A 22,363-nucleotide genomic window follows, 5' to 3' on the forward strand; every position below is an offset into this window, starting at 1 on the left:
CACAGCAAAAGACCCGAACCGGAGTATCAGCTGCGCTCAGGTTACTCCACTAGCACTTGTCTCCCGGTTGCCATGACGACGTGGCAGCACAGGGCAGGAGACCCTAACAGTATGTTAATAGTATGTTGTTTTGTTAGCTGTTCTTAGAAATTAGCATTGTCAATCAATTTGATCTATTAGAATGACATTTCTTTACCCAGCCACAATTTTTTTATCATATATTAAGAACAAATTCAACTACAATATGTTCTATTAAATTTTCACAGAGGCTGAACATTTGAGAATTTTGCACATTCATTTTCTTTTAAGCATTTTTTTTATTCTATTTTTCTTTTTACTGCTGATTAATAATAGCAATGAGCACCACATGCTCTGAAATATATTATTTTGCTTCTTGACTGAGTCTTGGATATTTATAAATCTATAGTTAGATACTGTACGCTTGATTGCTCTTTAAGAACAGAGGGAACAGAAGGACAGCAGAAATACATCAAGTTACGCATAGGACGACATTTCAGTACATTTGCAAATGTTGAGTTTCACAACGTGATCTGTTTTATAAAAACAAACATTTTCTCTTTATTATGCAGATCACGTTCCAGTGATCAGTAATTTGGGGGCTTCCCTAAAGCCTGTCAAGAAAAATATAAACCTGTTAAGTTGCCTCATAAAAAAACAGGTGTTAAAGATAATCATACTGGAAGGATAATTGATGAATGGGGTCGAATAGGTTAGAGCAAAACTAAGCCACAGGTTGTTAGTGTGTGGGTCCTTTAGATGTTTAGATGGGGAATTCAATTAACTTCAATGGGTGTGAATTACAGTTGCTGTGGCGTTTAAACACCAGCAACGGCACACTATCTTGCACCATTCGCCCTGGCCAGCCAAATGCCAGATTCGCACAAAAGTGCTCACTACCCTATGGGACAGCAAACATTTTAGTGCGAGATCATTCGGCGTGGCTATTGTCGCACTGATTCGATAGGGTGAACAGATTCACCTGGAATTGAATTTGTTCCTTAGTGCTTTACCCCTTTTATACATTAACTGAGGTGTTTATGGTAGCCTATCACATTTAGTTAGGTTGTGGTTATTTGATTTATGTGTTTGGCGTCCTTTTTAGGTCATTTAAGGTCTCTACCTTTTCTGAAAAAACACAAGACACAGGGAAGGGATATTTGCCTAGAAAATTGTTTGTTGTCTTTTATTGGTTTTCTTTTTAATTTTTTTCCTTTCTTCTCTATATATTATTTTTTTCTTCTTACTCTTGCAATTTTCATTTCTTTTCATTCCTTTGTTCTATGTTGCCTTTTCTCTTTAACTGCTCATATTCCTTTATTCCCCTTTTTTTTATCCCCCCTTTTCTTGTTCTGCCTTTGTCCTTTATTCAGTTCCGTTACTATTATTTTTGTTGGTAAATATGCTGCCAGTCCAGCAGTCCACATCCCTGTCCATCTGACTGAATGAGAGTGAATTTGCACTCCACGGTCACAATTAGCCCCATCCCCTCTATGCAGCACAGTGGCATTATACAGCAGATGACAGCAGTGGCATGGTAATGAAGCCAATTAGAAGCCTGACAGGAGGACTCTGCTGCCGCCTGCTAGCAAACCTTTCAAACGCACATGGCATATAAGCTGCCGTCATTTCCAACTAGGGGAGTTGATCGCAATCTGGGCACACGAGCAGGGACATCTGGGCAGCACATAAAGGTTGTCAGGTCCTCTGCTTCCCAGAATACCTCTTTAGTTACACCGCAGACTGAGTCAGCGAACTTTACAGCTTACCCCTTTATAGTGCAGAGTGGTGTGTAATGTTTCACAGCCCTTCCATACCCTTTCTCAATAGTCAGCTGTGGATGCTCAAACTGGTCTACCATTGGGCACAATCAGGCTGTACCAAGGCGTTTGGTACAGCCTGTAGCAGCTTCGCCCTTTACCTTGAGCATTATGACAGGACAAGTCTTGTCTACAGTGATGCTCCAAGTGGCTGACCTAATGACAGTAGAGAACACTCTCATTGCTTTAGTGTGCTTGCTAGCACTGTTGCTGGCTGCTCAGGCACAGGCCAAGTCTCATGTCTGTTCCTGCACAAAAGCTACAGGTAAGATCCTAAAAACTATATAGCAAGTCAGTTGAGGGATGAATTTTTGGGACATGGGCTCCTTGTATTGCTCTGGCTGGGCCACTTAGGGGCATCACCATCTCACATTTACAACATTGATCCGCTAATCTCACCTTTTAACACTCTGATACTTCACTGCCGTCCTCTCTCTAACACTCAGCAGCTACTTTCACTTGCCAAACATTCTGATTTTTTTACTGCTATCTTATTTGTGTGATGCCTTAGGGTGGTTTGGGGGTGCCCTGTGCCCCAGAGTTGAATCCCTATAATGTTGAGGACCTGTTCGATGAGGTCACCTTAACGATTGGTGGGCAGGCTCATATATTGGCCACTGTATGCTAAGAACCTCAGATATTATGTATAATTACTAGTGATGTGCACCGGCCACTTTTCGGGTTTTGTGTTTTGGTTTTGGATTCGGTTCCGCGGTCGTGTTTTGGATTAGGGCGCGTTTTGGCAAAACCTCCCTTAAGAATTTTTGTCGGATTCGGGTGCGTTTTGGATTAGGGTGTTTTTTCTTTAAACCCACAAAAACAGCTTAAATTATAGAATTTAGGGGTAATTTTGAGCCTATAGTATTATTAACCTCAATAACCATAATTTCCACTCATTTCCAGTCTATTCTGAACACCTCACAACTCACAATATTATTTTTAGTCCTAAAATTTGCACCAAGGTCGCTGGATGACTAAGCTAAGCGACCCAAGTGGTCGGCACAAACACCTGGCCCATCTAGGAGTGGCACTGCAGTGTCAGACAGGATGCCACTTAAAAAAATAGTCCCCAAACAGCACTTGATGCAAATAATACATAAAAAAAGAGGTGCAAGATGGAATTGTCCTTGGGCCCGCCAACCCACCCTTATGATGTTGTATAAACAGGACAGGCACACTTTAACAAACCCATCATTTCAGCGACAGGGTCTGCGACTGTGGCTGAAATGATTGGTTGATTTGGGCCCCCACCAAAAAAGAAGCAATCAATCTCTCCTTGCACAAACTGGCTCTACAGAGCAAGATGTCCACCTCATCATCATCCTCCGATTCCTCACCCCTTTCACTGTGTACATCCCCCTCCTCACAGAATATTAATTCGTCCACACTGGAATCCACCATCACAGGTCCCTGTGTAATTTCTGGAGGCAATGCTGGTAAATGTCTCCACGGAGGAATGTATTATAATTCATTTTGATGAACATCATCATCTCCACATTTTCTGGAAGTAACCTCGTACGCCGATTGCTGACAAGGTGAGCGGCTGCACTAAACACTCTTTCGGAGTACACACTGGAGGGGGGGCAACTTAGGTAAAATAAAGCCAGTTTGTGCAAGGGCCTCCAAATTGCCTCTTTTTCATGCCGGTATACGTACGGACTGTCTGACATGCCTACAGTGATGCTGTCACTCATATATTCCTCCACCATTCTTTCAATGGTGACAGAATCATATGCAGTGACAGTAGACGACATGTCAGTAATCGTTGGCAGGTCCTTCAGTCCGGACCAGATGTCAGCACTTGCTCCTGACTGCCCTGCATCACCGCCAGTGGCTGGTTTTGGAAATTTGATCCTTTTCCTGGCATCTCCAGTGGCGGGAGAAAATGAAGGAGGAGCTGTTGGCGGGTCACGTTACACTTGACTTGGCGAGTGTCTCACCAGCAGGTCTTTGAACATCTGCAGACTTGTGTCTGCCGGAAAGAGAGATACAACGTAGGCTTTAAACCTAGGATCGAGCACGGTGGCCAAAATGTAGTGCTCTGATTTCAACAGATTGACCACCCGTGAATCCTGGTTAAGCGAATGAAGGGCTCCATCCACAAGTCCCACATGCCTAGCGGAATCGCTCCATTTTAGCTCCTCCTTCAATCTCTCCAGCTGCTTCTGCAAAAGCCTGATGAGGGGAATGACTTGACTTAGGCTGGCAGTGTCTGAACTGACTTCATGTGTGGCAAGTTCAAAGGGTTGGAGAACCTTGCACAATGTTGAAATCATTCTCCACTGCACTTGAGTCAGATGCATTCCCCCTCCTTTGCCTATATCGTAGGCAGATGTATAGGCTTGAATTGCCTTTTGCTGCTCCTCCATTCTCTGAAGCATATAGAGGGTTGAATTCCACCTCGTTACCACCTCTTGCTTCAGCTGATGGCAGGGCATGTTCAGGAGTGTTTGCTGGTGCTCCAGTCTTCGGCACGCGGTGGCTTAATGCCGAAAGCGGCCCGCAATTCTTCGGGCCACCAACAGCATCTCCATTATGCCCCTGTAATTTTTTATAAAATTCTGCACCACCAAATTCATTGTATGTGCAAAACATGGGACGTGCTAGAATTTTCCCACATGTAATGCACGCACAATATTGCTGGCGTTGTCTGATGTCACAAATCCCCAGGAGAGTCCAATTGGGGTAAGCCAATCTGCGATGATTTTCCTCAGTTTCCGTAAGAGGTTGTCAGCTGTGTGTCTCTTACGGAAAGTGGTGATACAAAGCATAGCCTGCCTAGGAACAAGTTGGAGTTTGCGAGATGCTGCTACTGTTGCCGCTGCTGCTGTTGTTGCTGCGGGAGGCAATACTTCTACCCAGTTGGCTGTCACAGTCATATAGTCCTTAGTCTGCCCCGCTCCACTTGTTTACATGTCCGTGGTTTAGGGAACACTAGGTACAACTGCATTTTTAAGGACACTGGTGACTCTTTTTCTGACGTCTGTGTACATTCTCGATATCGCCTGCCTAGAGAAGTGGAACCTAGATGGTATTTGGTACCGGGGTGTTATGCACACCAGTGCCTGCAGGAAAGTACTAGTGTCAGAACTGTTATGCACTCCAGTGTCTGCAGGAATGTACTGGTGTTTGAACTGTTATGCAAAACAAATGGACTCACAGACAAACTGGGGAATATGACATAACGTACACAGAAGGTGATAGGGTAACAAAATACACACACAGTGAACAGAGAAGCCCAGAGGCTAAGGAACTGGGTATCTCCCTTTATTAGAACTGCTCAGATGTAAAAAGCAAGATGTTGTGTTTTAATACGTAGAGAACCCGAAATGCTGTTGCTAAGGGCAACAGCAAAACCCTAAAGGGTTACCAACGGGTGTGGCAGTAAACTCCTTGGTCAGAGATGGAATGATAGACACAAGGAGAGCCTCCACAATCCTGATTCTCACTTGCAGTGCACAGGTTTAAGCTTACTGCCACTAAACTGACCCCTGACACCTAGCACAGTGAGACAGGATTAGACAGGCAAGTGTTAGAATACAGCCGCAAACTTGCTAAGTTCACAGAGTAATAACAGAACCCCAGCAAGCTAAACGACTGACTCCAGTCTTACTGCTAGGTCTGGATTGGCAGAGTGTAATACCAAATTCCCAGGCCTATTTGCAGTAAGCAACAAACAAATACAAAGCTACACAGTACTGGCTAACTTTCATGAACTGACTAACCAACAGAGATTCAGCAGCATCTGCTTACCCTGAAAAGAGGCCTTATAAAGCAGGTGCTGTCCACGCCCCACTCAGACCTCACAGACTGTGAGCACAAAAACCAGCACCGGATCCCCTGCCGTGCACAGAGCCTATAACCACTGCACAGCAAAAGACCCGAACCGGAGTATCAGCTGCGCTCAGGTTACTCCACTAGCACTTGTCTCCCGGTTGCCATGACGACGTGGCAGCACAGGGCAGGAGACCCTAACAGTACCCCCCCTCTGACGAGGGGTCAAAGAACCCCTACCACCGGGTTTATCGGGGAACTGCGAGAAGAAAGAGCGTATCAGTCTGGGGGCATGAAGATCACAACTGCGCACCCACGACCGCTCCTCCGGGCCATACCCCTTCCAGTGCACCAAAAATGACAGCCGACCCCGAACCACCTTGGAGTCAAGAATCCTTTCAACAACAAACTCCCTCTGGCCACGTATCAGAAGAGGGGAAGGTCTTCCACTGGAAGAAGGATTACTAATCGCCCGTTTTAAAAGGGAACAATGAAATGTTTTATTGATACCCAAAGAACGGGGCAGATCTAACTGAAATGCCACCGGATTGATAACCCTGGTGATCTTATAAGGGCCGATGAACCGGGGCCCTAACTTATGAGATGGCTGTCTCAACTTCAAATTCTTGGTAGACAACCAGACGAAGTCTCCTAATTTGAAGCTGCAGGGTCTTTTCCGCTTATCAAAAACCCTTTTGGTCACTAATGACACAGACACAAGGGCTTTCTTCACTTTCCGCCAAATACCTCTAAGGACCGAAACCACAGAGGAACCACCAGGCGTGGAGTCCAGGGGGTCAAAAGAATTGGCCTTAGGATGATGCCCATACACACAAAGGAAGGGAGAGATCCCTGTAGCAGAGTGAGCCGCGTTGTTATAGGCAAACTCCGCCATGGACAGATGAGCAACCCAGTCAGTCTGACACTTGGAGACATAACACCTGAGGAACTGCTCCAAGGACTGGTTCACCCTTTCAGTCTGCCCATTAGACTGCGGATGGTAGCCTGACGACAAGCTGACAGAAATCTGGAGATCGGAACAAAATGCCCTCCAGAATTTGGCCACAAACTGGGATCCGCGGTCAGAGACCACATCAAGTGGCAACCCGTGGAGACGCACAACATGCAGCATAAATAATTCAGACAGGCGTCTGGCTGATGGCAGCCCAACCAGTGGAACGAAGTGCGCCATCTTCGAAAACCTGTCAACGACAACCCAGATGGCTGTCATCCCCGAGGATTTGGGCAAGTCCACCACAAAATCCATTGAAATGTGGGTCCATGGCTTAGATGGGATAGAGAGTGGATGTAATGGGCCAACAGGAACCCCTCTAGGAGTCTTATTTCGGGCACAGATGTCACATGCCCGAACCCACTGATCCACATCCTTAGCCACCGAGGGCCACCACACCGCCCTAGATAGCAACTCCCGAGTTCTGGCAATACCCGGGTGACCTGCCGACTTCTTGGCATGGAATTCCAGGAACACTCGCTGTCTTAACCTAGGAGGCACAAACAAAAGACCTACCGGAAGGTCTGGAGGAGCCTGCTCCTGTGCTCTAAGGACTAATGATAAGAGGTCCTGGGTAATGCCCACTTTAATACATGATGGGGAAACAATGGGCAACGGTTCCTCGGTGGTCTCCTGGATTGGAGCAAAACTCCGCGAGAGCGCATCAGCCTTGATGTTTTTTGACCCAGGGCGATATGTTATCAAAAAATTAAAGCGAGCAAAAAACAAAGCCCATCGTGCCTGCCTGGCATTGAGACGCTTCGCTGACTCTAAATATGCCAGATTCTTATGGTCAGTGAGAATTGAGACCACAAACTTAGCCCCCTCAAGCCAGTGTCTCCACTCCTCGAGTGCATCCTTAATAGCCAACAATTCCCGGTTACCCACGTCATAATTCATCTCGGCAGGCGAAAATTTACGGGAAAAGTAAGCACAGGGATGAAGGCGATTATCAGACACTCCCATCTGAGAAAGCACTGCCCCAATACCCATCTCAGAGGCATCCACCTCCACCACAAAAGGACGCTCTGGATCTGGGTGTCGCAGCACCTTGGCCGAAACAAATGCCCTTTTGAGACGGGCAAAAGCCGCTTTAGCCTCACAAGACCAGTGAGCAACATCCGCCCCTTTCTTAGTGAGTGCCACCAAGGGCGCCACTATAGACGAAAATCCAGCGATAAATCGTCTATAAAAATTCGCAAAGCCCAGGAAACGCTGAAGCGCCTTCAAACTAGTGGGCTGCACCCAATCCAGGACTGCCTGTACCTTGGAACCCTCCATTTGGAAACCTTCTGGGGAGATAATATATCCTAGAAATGCGATTTGCTGAACTTCAAATTCGCACTTCTCCAGCTTCGCCCCAAGCCGGTGGTCTCTGAGTTTCTGGAGGACTAAGCGTACATGCTTCTGATGTTCCTCCAGGGAATGGGAGAAGATTAGGATGTCATCTAAGTATACAACTAAGAATCTATCCAAATATTCCCTGAGCACATCATTCATGAAATCCTGGAAGACTGCCGGGGCATTACAGAGCCCAAAAGGCATCACCAAATATTCATAATGCCCTGAGTGGGTATTAAAGGCAGTCTTCCATTCATCCCCCTCTCTTATTCGGATTAGATTGTACGCACCGCGTAGGTCAATCTTAGAAAAAATGGTGGCAGTACGAAGCTGGTCAAACAAGACCGAAATGAGAGGCAGTGGGTATGAGTTTTTAATCGTGATACGGTTCAATTCCCTGAAGTCGATGCAGGGTCGCAACGAACCGTCCTTTTTACCCACGAAGAAGAACCCCGACCCAACTGGAGACTGTGAAGGTCTGATAAATCCCTTAGCCAAGTTCTCCTGAATGTACTCTGCCATAGCCTGAGTCTCAGGACGTGACAGGGAGTACAACCTGCTCTTGGGAAGCTTAGCATTTGGCAACAAATCAATGGCACAGTCATAGGGGCGATGGGGAGGTAGTACCTCTGCAACTTTTTTGGAGAACACGTCCGCAAAATCTGCATAACACCCTGGCAATCCTGGCAAACTTAGCTGCGAGAGCCTGACTGGAAGGCTCAAGCAACTCCTGAAACAATCAGTACCCCAACTAAGAATCTCCCCAGAGACCCAGTCAAATTGAGGATTGTGGGCCCTTAACCAGGGTAACCCCAACACCAATGGGGCAAAAGTACAGACAGTCACATAAAAGGACAATTTTTCAGAGTGTGTGGCTCCAATAAACAAAGAAATCTGGCTAGTGCAAGAGGTAATTTTACCTTGGGATAATGGTTCCCCGTTTAACCCACAAATCTCAATTTCCGATGCCAAGGGTACTAAGGGAACAGAGTGTTTTAGGGCGAATTGGCGGTCCATAAAAACCCCGTCGGCCCCACTGTCCACAAAGGCCTCAGTCTTGACAGTTTGACCGAGGATCTTCAAGGTCACCGGAATGATAAAAGTCTTCTTGGGAAATTCTGACTTCTGGCCTGACAGGATATTTCCCATCACCCTCAGGCCCTGAAGTTTTCCGGCTTTTCTGGGCATGATACTACCACATGACCTTTATTCCCACAGTACAAACACAACCCCTGCTGTCTCCTCCGCGTCTTCTCACGCGAGGAGAGGCGGGTAGCCCCAATCTGCATAGGCTCCTCAGAAAATTCCTCAGAGTCTGAGGTTCCCTTGGGAAGGAAGGAAATCTCAGTCTCCCTTTCAAGCCTACGCTCTCTCAGCCGTCTATCCACCCGGATGGATAACTGCATGAGCTGATCCAAGCTATCAGGCAAGGGATATTGTACCAGTTGGTCCTTTATCTGGTTAGAAAGACCTCTTCGGTACTGGTGTCTCAGGGCTGGGTCATTCCACTGGGTATCATGGGCCAACCTCCGAAACTCCGTACAGTAAACCTCAACTGGCCTTCGCCCTTGCTTAAGGATCGAAATCTGAGCCTCGGCTGAGGCCGTCTTGTCAGGGTCATCATACAACATGCCCAGTGCCGTAAAAAAAGCATCAACACTTTTAAGCGACGGACAGTCAGGCTGCAACCCATATGCCCAGACCTGTGGGTCTCCTTGTAGCAAGGAAATCACTATGCCCACCCGCTGAATCTCCGACCCAGAAGACTGAGGCCTAAGCCGGAAGTATAGCTTGCAGCTCTCCTTGAAACAAAAGAACTGCGAGCGATCTCCAGAAAAACGATCCGGGAGATTTACTTTCGGCTCCTTAACCCCTGCAGGTGCTGCTGCTGCGGGAGCTCCGCCAGCAGCCTGGGAGGTGTGCATTTTGATGGACAAATCATTAAATTGTCGAGTCAGGACCTGCACCTGATCGACCACCTGTTGCAACGTATTTTGAGGGGTATGCTCCATATTCTCACAAAATTTCAACAGGAGTATTAGGCTGCTGAATATGTTATGCACACCAGTGCCTGCAGGAAAGTACTAGTGTCAGAACTGTTATGCACTCCAGTGTCTGCAGGAATGTACTGGTGTTTGAACTGTTATGCAAAACAAATGGACTCACAGACAAACTGGGGAATATGACATAACGTACACAGAAGGTGATAGGGTAACAAAATACACACACAGTGAACAGAGAAGCCCAGAGGCTAAGGAACTGGGTATCTCCCTTGTATTAGAACTGCTCAGATGTAAAAAGCAAGATGTTGTGTTTTAATACGTAGAGAACCCGAAATGCTGTTGCTAAGGGCAACAGCAAAACCCTAAAGGGTTACCAACGGGTGTGGCAGTAAACTCCTTGGTCAGAGATGGAATGATAGACACAAGGAGAGCCTCCACAATCCTGATTCTCACTTGCAGTGCACAGGTTTAAGCTTACTGCCACTAAACTGACCCCTGACACCTAGCACAGTGAGACAGGATTAGACAGGCAAGTGTTAGAATACAGCCGCAAACTTGCTAAGTTCACAGAGTAATAACAGAACCCCAGCAAGCTAAACGACTGACTCCAGTCTTACTGCTAGGTCTGGATTGGCAGAGTGTAATACCAAATTCCCAGGCCTATTTGCAGTAAGCAACAAACAAATACAAAGCTACACAGTACTGGCTAACTTTCATGAACTGACTAACCAACAGAGATTCAGCAGCATCTGCTTACCCTGAAAAGAGGCCTTATAAAGCAGGTGCTGTCCACGCCCCACTCAGACCTCACAGACTGTGAGCACAAAAACCAGCACCGGATCCCCTGCCGTGCACAGAGCCTATAACCACTGCACAGCAAAAGACCCGAACCGGAGTATCAGCTGCGCTCAGGTTACTCCACTAGCACTTGTCTCCCGGTTGCCATGACGACGTGGCAGCACAGGGCAGGAGACCCTAACACGGGGACACAGTACCTCAAGCAATTCTCTAAGTCCCTGTGAACTAACGGCGGATACCGGACGCACATCAAACACCAACATAGTTGTCAAGGCCTGAGTTATCCACTTTGCAACAGGATGACTGCTGTGATATTTCATCTTCCTCGCAAAGGACTGTTGGACAGTCAGTTGCTTACTGGAAGTAGTACAAGTGGTCTTCCGACTTCCCCTCTGGGATGACGATCGACTCCCAGCAGCAACAACAGCAGCACCAGCAGTAACAACAGCAGCAGTAGGCGTTCCACTCACAGATCCATCGGAGGAATCCCAGTTAGGAGAGGACTCGTCAGTCTTGCCAGTGAAATGGTCTGCAGGACTATTGGCGTTCCTGTCTAAGGAGGAAATTGACATTGAGTTGGTGGTGTGGTTTGCAGGAGCTTGGGTACAAGAGGAAGAAGGGATTTAGTTGTCAGTGGACTGCTTCCGCTGTCACCCAAAGTTTTTGAACTTGTCAATGACTTCTGATGAATGCGCTCCAGGTGACGTATAAGGGAGGATGTTCCTAGGTGGTTAACGTCCTTACCCCTACTTATTACAGCTTGACAAAGGCAACACACGGCTTGACACCTGTTGTCCGCATTTCTGTTAAAATAATTCCACACGGAAGAGGTGATTTTTTTTTTTGTATTTTGATCCGGCATGTCAATAGCCATATTCATCCCATGGACAACAGGTGTCTCCCCGGGTGCCTGACTTAAACAAACCACCTCACCATCAGAATCCTCCTTGCCAATTTCCTCCTCAGCGCCAGCAATACCCATATCCTCATCCTGGTGTACTTCAACAGTGACATCTTCAATTTGAAGATCAGGAACTGGACTATGGGTGCTCCTTCCAGCACTTGCAGGGGGCGTGCAAATGGTGGAAGGAGCCACCTCTTCCCGTCCAGTGTTGGGAAGGTCAGGCATCGCAACCGACACAATTGGACTCTCCTTGGGGATTTGTGATTTAGAAGAACGCACAGTTCTTTGCTGTGCTTTGCCAGCTTAACTCTTTTCATTTTTCTAGCGGGAGGATGAGTGCTTCCATCCTCATGTGAAGCTGAACCACTAGCCATGAACATAGGCCAGGGCCTCAGCCGTTCCTTGCCACTCCATGTCGTAAATGGCATATTGGCAAGTTTATGCTCCTCAGACGATTTTAATTTAGATTTTTGGATCATCATTTTACTGAACTTTTGCTTTTTGGATTTTACACACTCTACTATGACATTGGGCATCGGCCTTGGCAGACGACATTGATGGCATTTCATCGTCTCTGCCATGACTAGTGGCAGCAGCTTCAGCACTAGGTGGAAGTGGATCTTGATCTTTCCCTATTTTGCCCTCCACATTTTTGTTCTCCATTTTTTAATGTGTGGAATTATATGCCAGTAATATAGCTGGAATTAGACGGCAGTAATGTCTGGAATTAGATACCACTATATAGATACCAGATACCACTGTGACTGGAATGATGATGACCTATGCACAGTGACAGGACTCTACCACAGCACCCTACAGCAGAAAGATGCAGCAGAAGACACTGGACTTTTAGTCACCACAATGCAGCACTGACACTGAGCACAGATATTAAGCACTGTTCATGATACTAGAAGTGACACGGTGCAGCAAGATACAGCTATGGCCTACTGTACTGTACTACTATATACTAGTCACCACAATGCATCACTGTACTACTATATACTGGTCACCACAATGCAGCACAGATATTGAGCACTGATCAGGATACTAGAACTGAGTCTGACACGGAGCTGCAAGATACAGCAATGGCCTACTGTACTGTACTACTATATACTGGTGGTCACCACAATGCAGAACTGTACTACTATATACTGGTCACCACAATGCAGCACAGATATTGAGCACTGATCAGGATACTAGAACTGAGACTGACACGGAGCTGCAAGATACAGCAATGGCCTATTTTACTGTACTACTATATACTGGTGGTCACCACAATGCAGCACTGTACTACTATATACTGGTCACCACAATGCAGCACAGATATTGAGCACTGATCAGGATACTAGAACTGAGTCTGACACGGAGCTGCAAGATACAGCATTGGCCTACAGTACTTTACCTCTATATACTGGTGGTCACTACAATGCAGCACTGTACTACTATATACTGGTCACCACAATGCAGCACAGATATTGAGCACTGATCAGGATACTAGAACTGAGTCTGACATGGAGCTGCAAGATACAGCAATGACCTACTGTACTGTACTCCTATATACTGGTGGTCACCACAATGCAGCACTGTACTACTATATACTGGTCACCACAATGCAGCACAGATATTGAGCACTGATCAGGATACTAGAAGTGACACAGAGCAGCAAGATACAGCAATGGCCTACTGTACTGTACCACTATATACTGGTGGTCACCACAATGCAGCACTGTACTACTATATACTGGTCACAAGAATGCAGCACAGATGTTGAGCACTGATCAACATACTAGAACTGAGTCTGACACGGAGCTGCAAGATACAGCAATGGCCTACTGTACTATACTACTATATACTGGTGATCAACACAATGCAGCACACTGAGCACAGATATTGAGCTTTTCAGGCAGAGAACGTAGCCACGCCCTCTCCTCTCAATCTACAATGCACGAGTGAAAATGGCGGCGACGCGCGGTTCTTTATATGGAATACGAATCTTGCGATAATCCGACAGCGGGATTATGACGTTCGGTCTCGTTTGGGTTAACCGAGCAAGGCAGGAGGAACCGAGGCTGCCTCGGACCCGTGAAAACCACGTGAAGTTCGGGGGGGGTTCGGATCTCGACGAACCGAACCCGCTCATCTCTAATAATTACATTCTAATTGTTGTATGGTGCACCTGCTCTCTTGTTCCTACAGTATGTGCAGGTTTGGACTGGCTCACAAGCGAACAGGGGAAACTCCCGGTGGGTCACATTTCCTGAGGGGCCCACTTCCTCCTCTCGGGATCAGTTTCCAGGTGTGCACTTGAATTATACATATGTTACCTTATACTGCACAGGACTTGGTTTACTTTCTACAGTGCATTGGTGCTATTGATCTGATACATTATCATGCATGCATTAGCAGTATTTAATATATACAGTATATTTATCAAGGGTCCCAGTCTATGCACTCTTTGATGGTTAGGTAAACCAATGTGGTGGCCGGCCACACCCATAAACATGGGCCCCTACCACTTGATTCCTCTGGTGGGCCCTGCATGCCCCAGTCCGATACTGCCTATGTTGTAGTACTAAGTCCCAGCAAGATAGCACATCCCATTATAAGTAGTTACGGTGTGCAGTCCAGGACCCCTCCCCCCAATATATTCAAGTCTCATGCCAAGAAAGATTCTGAGGCAGCAAAGTATAAGGGTGGCATCGTTGAGGAATCTTTCCAGTCATACCACAAATGGTTGGCAGATTGTTATCTCAATACATGACCCACTGAACATTTGAATTTATGCACATGGTATGTTAATGTCTGCTAGGGGTCCATGTGGCATGCCTATGATGAGGAGTTTTGATGGAAACAGTTGAGTTTCTCCAGCATTGCTTTCAGGTGTAAAGATGTAGAGGTTTGGCTGGAGGTCATCCAACCTGTCTCTATGCACCACGCAGTGGCGGTTCTTGCCACGGGCAAGCGGTACTTTTGCCTGGGGCGCCGCCATCTGGAGGGCGCCGGCGCCATCCGGAGGGCGCCGCACCAGGGCAAGATCCGCCACTGTGCCCCCCGCAGTGCCCTGCCGTGCCCCCCCGCTTTGAAGGGAACCAGACGCGTAGCGTCTAGTTACCCTTCATTGAGAAGACCTTAGTTGTGCGCTACGGTCTAGTTTCCCTTCATGTAGAGGACCTTTGCTGTGCGATGCGCGATGACGTCATCGCGCACCGCACAGCATGGTGGCACAGACACTAGGGGTCATAATTGACCTCTAGTGTCTATGCTGTTCTATGGGAGAGACGTAATAACGTCTCTCCCATAGATCGAAGAGAGGAGAGGAGAATAGCGCCGCCGCCGGCGGAGGGGGTCTGCAGCGGTCTGGATCAGGAACGGGGATGGTAAGTATACTTTTTTTTAATTTCATTTTTTCTTTCAGCGTTGTGACCACGCCCCCATTTGAAGCCACGCCCCTATATTTTGCCCGGGGCGCCACAAAGCTAAGAACCGGCCCTGGCACCACGCTTTGCTTTCCTCCCCTTTCTCACGCTAGTGCAACAGGTGGACAGCAGGGTTGCTGTTATCTATTTAACAGCTCCTTTTGCAAAGCTGACTTGCGATGTCATTGGGCCTCATGCCACTAAAGACTGTTCCTGGCCTGCCAGGAGATCCTCCCCAGCTAAGCCAGAGCGAGCTACTAAATAAAAGTCTGTCCCCAGTCCATCACAAGCCATTGGTTAGATGGCTTTCTGCTACCTGGATTGCAGTAAGGCAAATTTTTTGAGACTAGAATCTATCTATACCAGATTATAACAAGGATGATCTTAAAGAGAAACCTTTTGAAGCTCCCGAAAGAAAGAAGAATGTTTGAATGTAAATTATTGTGGACTTCCGATACTCTGAAAGCAAGATTTAGGCTGCTGACTTTTATGTAAATATAATATCCAGGGATATATACTTACTTCAGCCATATGCAAATAACCTCTGACCAAACCCAGACTCATGTCTTCTCATATCTCCATTTTTTTCTTATCCCATCCTCCTACTTGCCTATCTGTTGACAACACCAGGATTTTATCACTTACATTATTATTTTGTTAAATTGTATATTTCTCCAATTCATACAAACTCTGTATAACGTACTGTGTAACTACATCACACCTTTGTAAACTTTGTATAAAGAGGGTTCCGTGTTCCTCAAATGCTTGCATAGATTAGCTCATCAAATGATATAATCTATTCATAACTGATGTTGCTTCTGATCCTCCATCCATTCCATTGGCAAACATAATATCACACTCTACTACCATAAATATACTATGTAAGTTGCCTGTTGTACTGCACTTTTGCTTGAACATTGTTTATGAGCTCCTCATTACTAATTGTAGAGCTTGTAAAAGCTGAACATGCTACGAGAATAAGAAGAAGTAGGGACACTGGGGCTCATTTACTAGCCAGCAGCGGCAGCGCCCTTCCCTCCCTTGTCCCAGTCCTAAGGTGCCGCATATTCAGATGCATACACTTATACAGGTGTGTGTGCATTCCTGTTGTGATGAGGCACAGAAAGTCTGCAACCAATACACAACTTGCACCATTTATAGGTAAATAGTGCACAACTTGGATTAGCAGGCACGCTATGCCAATGCTTTTTATATGATAAACTGAAAACATCTTTTTATGGAATAAATTCAGCCCTGCTGCAGTATTTCTCTGTAAACGCATATGAGCATGAAACGAGCAGTGTGTAGTAGCATAGGATGTATTCCCAATAGTGTAAATTCCTCATCCGAGGGTTCTAGTTAACTTTAAATTATCTTATTTGGGAAGCAAACTACTTTTTTACTGTCACTTTTATTGAAATTAGACTGTTTTATGACATTGAGACAATATTTTTTACAAGAAGGTGAAAAGGGAAAGTAATTCCCTGCTGTCATATAAAAGCGGGTCACTGAGATTTCTGCATATGTTCACAGAGCGATATATCATTTATCTTTCATATATGAGATGTGTAGAAAGGAAGCACACATATGGCCTGAATCAGGTTAATGCATTCGCAGCCGTGAATTTGTACGCAGCTTATGGGGGTCATTCCGAGATGATCGCTAGCTGCCGTTGTTCGCTGCGTAGTGATCATTGAAAAAAGCGGCTAATCTGAGCATGCATATGCACCGCAATGCGCAAGTCCTTTGTGGTTTTGCACTGGTTCTAGCGACGATTCCAATCGCACAGCCGAACGCAAGGAGATTGACAGGAAAAGGGCGCTTATGGGTGTCAACTGACCGTTTTCTGGGAGTGGTTGGAAAAACGCAGGCGTGGCCGGGCGTTTGCTGGGCAGGTATCTGACGTCATTACCGTGTCACTCGTCGCAGCAATCGTCGCACAGGATAAGTAACTACAGGGCTGGTCTTGTTTTGCACAAAATGTGTTTGCAGGTGCTCTGCTGCACAGGCGTTCGCACTCTTGCAAGCGAAAATACACTCCCCCGTGGGCGGCGACTATGTGTTTGCATGGCTGCTAAAAACTGCTAGCGAGTGATCAACTCGGAATGACCCCCTATGTGCGAAAATATGCTAATGCTGCAGCCGCATGGAAATGTATTGAGATGCCCACTGATGGTTTTGCAAGTCCCTGCGGCTGTGTACAAAGACGCATAGTCACTCGTAGACCAGCTGATTATTGAACCCTATGGTCACGCAGCATGACTGCAGGAAGCAAGACGCCAGAGCCACTGTTACTGAGCATGGGATCATAGTTGCTGTAACACATCCCGAAAATGGTTGCGACACACCTGCGTTTTTGCCGCCACTCCCCGTTACCACCCCCAAATGCTCCCTGACTGTCAATCACTTTGCAAATAAATCCTCTCTGCGACCAACCATTGCAAGACCATTGTGGTACATCCGCAGTGCGACATAGACGCATGCCTAGTCAGCTAATAGTCGCTCAACTGCAAAAACATCGCAGCCATCTCTGAATCAGGCACATAGCGCAGTTGGAATGCTCTTGGCATTAGAAAGCTTATTTAATAAGGGGGGGGGAGGGGCTGGACTGCACATCCTAATTTTAAATATAAGAGCTGCTACCTTGTTGAGACTTGTAGTGCCACACAAAAAAAGGGAAAATGCAAGTGCACACTCTAAGCACTAAGAATACTGTTACGCTAATCCATTATAACAAACCCTACACTTTAACATGGAGTAAAATTGAGGTTCTTAGCACAACTTTGGCCAAAGATGTAGGCTTACCTACCACATCACAGTGACCTCATCAAGCGGGTTCCTAACATCCCTAATACTGATATATTATAACTTTTTTTTTATGAAAAAAAAGCTTACTTAATGCAGAGACTTTGCTGATAGTGAAAAATTAAGGGGTCTATGTACTAAGCCTTGTAGAGATATAAAGTTGCTGGAGATAAAGTACCAGCCAATCAGCTCCTAACTGACATTTTTCAAACCCAGCCTGTGACAAGGCAGTTAGGAGGTGATTGGCTGGGACTTTATCTCCGGCGACTTTATATCTCTACAAGGCTTAGTAAATAGACCCCTTAGTCATCAATGTTTAAGTTTGGAATGTATGACTGTCCGTTCCTGTTCTCCTCCGTCATATCAACTCCAATCAAAGTGAATTTAATTATTATGCCACATAAAATGTCAATAATTTTTTTTAACCAACTGCTTTTGTCATGTGTTTTTATTTATATGATAAATATGTTGTATATATTGAAGTGGTGTAACTGCGATAATGCCAACCCTTGGTAAGTACTGTATATATAAAAAGACCTTTGAAAATGTAAGGGAGAAGGGTTATCAGGCGAACGTTTATTATATCACATTATTAATAACCTCAAACTGGATTATCTCATACAGTATGTTGTAAATTGAAACAGATGACATCAATGGTTTACATAACTGAATACATTTTTGACTCCACTCTGGATGACCTCACCTATGATGTCACAATGACAGAAATCTAGGCAGGATCAACTGATGACATCTTTGGTGACACAGGTGATGGTATCACAACGTGACACACCAATAATAATACACAAACATGTGACATCTCTGTGGGTAACATCAAATGACAGATACTGTATGTTGTCAATAGCTGACAACACTGATCTCAAAATTGATTACATCATAAAGGTTGATACCACTGATTACATCATAATTGTTTTCACTCCTCATTTAATAAAAATTACATAACAACAGGTGACTTCCCTGACAAGCAGATGTTAATATAGTAGGTGACATCAATTATACAGTATATGCCATTATAATATTTAACATGACATCATAGGATTATTATTATTATTATTATCATTATTATTATTATTATTATTATTATTATTATTTTGTACATAGCAAGGGACTGGATATATAATAACAGGAGCCATTATTTCATACTATAGGAAACCATTTTTTGATCGATTCTCCACAAATGTATAAAATAAGAGCAGAAAGCATTATAATCTCCATTTTCTATACAATGTAGACGCACCATGGAAAAATATATTTATAGCACATCTCTCTGGAATAGACACAATTCTATTCTAGTCTAAACAATCAATAAACATTACTTAATACAGATGCTTGAGGTAACATCCAGCAGATTTATTTATGATAATAAATTACGTAGTATTTTTTCCAGATCAAAAACATATGTTGAGAAATACACGCGACAAGAATTTTTTTTACATATTCAGCTTGTCTTAATATAGTCATCATCTAAGAGCTCCTTTGTACAAAGAATTGTGCTATGGGCAATTACGGGGCTTCTTTTAGTTGTAAATTTATATCTTCTGCCCTGATCAACAAAACACACCCACATTCCTGGAACCGCTTGGGCAAATGCAAGGGAGGTTTCCAGTTGCCTGGAAACCCCCCTTCCCCATAACCTGGCCAGCGTCCACTACATGCAGCTTCTGTACATGCTCAGTTGCAGCAGATTTTCCTACCAAGTCTACAGGGTGTCTGTGGATCTGAGTGCTGACTCATTGCACCAGACGGAGAATCTGGCTCACCATGATCATTGGGCCTGCCTATGGGCCTAATTCAGACCTGATCATAGATGTGCTAAATTTAGCACATCTACGATCAGCCACACTGACATGCGGGGGGACGCCCAGTACAGGGCTTACCCGCCCGCATGTCAGCCTCCCCCCGCACATGTACAACAGCGCAATGCTTTTGTACTTTAGGAGCAGCTCCCTGCCAGCGCAGCTCCTGCTCACTGGCAGGGAGCTATTCATCGCTGTGAGGGTCATAGCGGCTGCATGTGACACCCGGGCACGCCTGCGTTGCCTGGACCCCCCTCTAAACGGCGGCCAATCATCGATGGCCCGCCTCCCTCCCCCCCCCGCCCAGCGACCACCTTGCAGGGCTGAGACGGCTGTCTGAAAATGCACAGCACTGATCAGGTCTGAATTAGGCCCTATGTCTGACGTACTGTATTACATGAACTGCATTTTGTTTAGAGTATATTATAACTTGTTACATGCCAGTTATGCAGCCTTCATGGGCTGGTGACAATTGCTCTAAAATCAAACATTTGGAAACCTCCTCCAGAAATCCTGCTTTTGCCCCTGGAACCCATGCCCAATATTACGCTATTTATAGGATCTGAGCAGTGTGACTGCTAATGGGGTTTGTATAATAGGGTCTCTGTGAAGAAGCATAGAAAGTAGCCTTTACAAAGGGGCTGGCAACAGAGGGCATCAGCTGCATCAGCATGCTTGAAATTAGCTGTGAACATCTGCTCCTATTTAATGCTGGGCAGATCTATATGCAGTGGCGCAACTAGAAATTTTTCTTCCCCAAGTCAAAACATTCTGGTGCCCCCCCCCCCCCATAATTGCCACTAGTAAAGTGATGAATCTGCGCGCGCCGCAATGAGGGGGCATTATGCCACACACAATAATGCCCACGACACAATATGCCACACACCATAATGCCCCCGACACATTATGCCACACACCGTAATGCCTGTGACACATTATGCCACACACCGTAATGCCTGTGACACATTATGCCATGCATCGCAATATCCGTTATACATTATGCTGCACACTGCAATGCCCCTGATACATTATAGCACATACAATGCCTGTGACACATTATGACACACACCGCAATGTCCGTGATACATTATGCCACACACTGCAATGACCCTGAGACATTATACCACATACCACAATGCCCGTGATATAGTATGCCCCACACCGTAATGCCTGTGACACATACCGCAATGCCCATTATACCCTATGCCACACACCGCAATGCCCATTATACATTATGCCACACACTGCAATGCCCCTGAGACATTATACCACATACCACATTACCTGCTCGTTGCCATGGGTTTCATGCTTTTGGTTCCATGCACGGTGCCAGGGGTTTTCATGCTCAGGGTGTCATGCTCATTGCCAGGAGTTTCATGCGGTAGGTGTTATGCTTGTTGCGGTATCATGTGCTGGGTTTCAAGCTTGTTGCCAGGGGTTTCATGCACTGGGTGTTATGCTCGATGCTAGGGGGTAATGCTTATTGCCAGGGATTTAATGAGCTGGATGTTGTGCTTGTAACCAGGGGGTAATGCTTGTTGCTAGGGCTGTGCTCCCAGTGCCACATATGCCCCCAGTGCCAGATATTCCCCAACAGTGCCAGGTACTCATATGCCCCCAGTGCCCCATATTCCCCCCAGTGCCAGCTACACACATACCCCAGTGTCAAATATGCCCCCCCCCCCAGTGCCAGGTACACATATATCCCCAGTGCCAATTATGCCCCCCCAGTGCCAAGTACACATATGCCCCCAGTGCCAAAAATACCCCCCCAGTGCAAGGTACACATATATCCTTAGTGCCAAATATGCCCCCCCACCCCAGTGCCAGGTACACACATACACCCAGTGCCAAATATGCACCCCCCCCCCCCAGTGCCAGGTACACATATACCCCTCCAGTGCCAAATTGCCAAATATGCTCCCCCAGTGCCAGGTACACATATGCCCCCAGTGCCCCATATTCCACCCAGTGCCAGCTACACACATACCCCAGTGTCAAATATGCCCCCCCCCCAGTGCCAGGTACACATATACCCCCAGTGCCAAATATGCCCCCCCCCCAGTGCCAAGTACACATATATCCCCAGTGCCAAAAATGCCCCCCCCCAGTGCAAGGTACACATATATCCTTAGTGACAAATATGCCCCCCAGTGCCAGGTACACATATACACATATACACCCAGTGTCAAATATGCACCCCCCAGTGCCAGATACACATATACCCCCCCCCCCAGTGCCAAATTGCCAAATATGCTCCCCCAGTGCCAAATATGCTCCCCCAGTGCCAGGTAACACCCCCCCCCACGGGATCCCCTACTGTTGTGCATTTTAGGAAGGAGGACACGGAGAGCACAGCGCGCGCCTCTCCTGTGTGTCCCTCCTGCGTCTCCGGCGGCAGGGGCATATCTGTCAAATTAATTGCTGATTCGTGAGCCAATCAGAGCTCACGAACGGGCACTTAATTTAACAGACACGCCGCTGCCGCCGGAGACGCACTGTGCCCTCCATGTCCTCATTCCCAAAACAGCCTCAATCAGTGGCGGCGGCAGTGCCCCCGCAGCCCTGCGCGCCTCCAAGCGACCGCAGTGGCTGCGGCCCCCTAGTTACGGCACTGTCTATATGACTGCACCATCCCTATAGCATGTGAGAGCAGCA

This window comes from Pseudophryne corroboree, chromosome 1, assembly GCF_028390025.1.
Source record: "Pseudophryne corroboree isolate aPseCor3 chromosome 1, aPseCor3.hap2, whole genome shotgun sequence".
Lineage (NCBI taxonomy): Eukaryota > Metazoa > Chordata > Amphibia > Anura > Myobatrachidae > Pseudophryne > Pseudophryne corroboree.